Genomic DNA, 2,185 nt, shown 5'->3' on the forward strand with positions numbered 1-2,185 from the left:
TTTGTTAATCAATTATTAATTTTTTAATAAAAAAATGGGCAGAATTAAATCATGAGTAATTCGAATCTGGCCAATTCGAATTACTATGTACAGCGTGTGTGAGTGTAATTCGAATCAGGTTTATTCGAATTAGTGGGTGTATACGTTTGAGTATAATTCGAATCAACATCATTCGAATTATGTGTAAATGCAGTTCGAATTTAGCTGATTCAAACTACATATAAACATAATTTGGTTAATTCATGAAGCAAATTTTAATTTGGCAAATTTGTGTAAATTTCTTTCTCCCTTAGCTTATCAACGTGAATTGCCCAAAAAAATATAGTTATTAAAAACAATTTGATATTTGTACTGGAGTACTCACCCCAAAATTTCTGTTACAATTATACATAGTGATTAAAGTGGCAATTTTTAACATTTTCTAGATATTGTTAACAAGATCGAGTTCAATTAAGGAATAAGTATTTTTTGTCCCTAATATTTAGGGTCAAAATCAAAATTGTCCCTAACGTAATTTTTTATTTAGAATCGTTCTTAACGTTTTATTTCATATTAAAATCGTCTTTTTCACTTTTTACGGACAAAAATACCCTTTACCACTACCAACACCTTTACTACCACCAGCATCTTCCTTACTCTACCATCACCACCTTCTTTACTCCCATCAAATACTAATAATTAGATTTAAGAACACTAACAATAACACATTCAAATTCAGAAACAACAACATCAAATTTAACAAGAAAATTAATACACAACAACAATAAAATAAAAAAAATAATAAATCAAAATCAGAATCAGAAGCCAAAACAAAGCAAAAGCAAACGCAGAAGTAAAAGAAAATGCAGATGCAAATGTAGAAGCAGAATCGGAAGTAGATGCAGAAAGAGAAGCCAAAGCAGAAGAAGAAGCAGATGCAGATGCAGATGCAGAAGAAGAAGCAGATGCAGAAGCCGAAGCAGAACCACCGGCGCCGCTCGTGCCTCTTCCCCTTCCGTCACCGCCTTGCGCTTTGTCCTTTCTCCTTTCTCGCGCATCTCCCTCTCTTCGCTGTTCTGCTTCCCCGACGGCAGCTCGTGGGCGAATCGGCAGTGACAACTCAATGGTGTGGTCTCCCTCCAAGGCCCGATGACGACGCGACGGCGGCGGTAGCCCTAGCAGCGCCGACGCATCTCCTTTCCCTCTTCTCTTCTCTCCCGTCGCAGCCCCTCTCTCCTCTCTTATTTCTTTCTTTCTTTTGGCAGTGGGGTAAATGGTGATTCCCGATGGCGACGCGACAGCGACTCCAAACTTCGTCGGCGCCGTCTCCCCTCCCCTCTTCCCCTTCCCGCATTTTTTTTTATAATTTTTTTATTTATTAGAATAGGGGTAATTTAGTAAAAATTTTATTAAAAAGAACGATTTTAATACAAAATAAAACATTAAGGATGATTTTAAATAAAAAATTACGTTAGAGATGGTTTTGATTCTGACCATAAACATTAGGGACAAAAAAAATACTCATCCCTTCGATTAATAAATAACTAAGTTATTTAAAAATTTAGTTAGAAATTCAATCTATAGTAATTATCCACTTTAGAAAAAAAATTACCTATCCTTGCCCAAAAAAAAGAATTTCTCTCTATAACTTTGTTCGCCTAAAAGAAATTAATCACCACTGTTACTAATAGTATATACTTTTGAGTGATGAAAACAAAAAGACCGCATAAGTGTAAGAGCTCCAATGAATTAAATACAATATAATTTTCTTATAGAAAATAATTATTGTATTTAATTCTATCATACTTCAATATTTTTTATAGGAGTATTCATATATCGGATTCAATCTGCAAATCCGCGACGTTTATCTGAATTCAATAAAAAAAATTGTGGATATCAATATGATCGCAAAGTTATCGGATCCGATTTGATCCGCACATTACTAGGATCGGATTGCGGATTTTATGTAAATTGTATTGATATTTTTTAATAAAAATAAGCTTTTAAAAAAGTGCGAATCGGATCTAAACTTAAAAATCGTGAGTATTAGATCCGATGATTTTAGTGCGGATCGAATTGAGATTTTAGTCATATCCAATTCGATCTAATTTGCATTCACCCCTAATTTTTTATAAATATTTTTATCGTATTAATTTTTTGTGGATAATTTGGTTGACGTTTAAAGTTTTAAAATTTTTTTTGGGAA

The sequence above is a fragment of the Arachis ipaensis genome, chromosome B03, assembly GCF_000816755.2.
Source record: "Arachis ipaensis cultivar K30076 chromosome B03, Araip1.1, whole genome shotgun sequence".
Classification (NCBI taxonomy): Eukaryota; Viridiplantae; Streptophyta; class Magnoliopsida; order Fabales; family Fabaceae; genus Arachis; species Arachis ipaensis.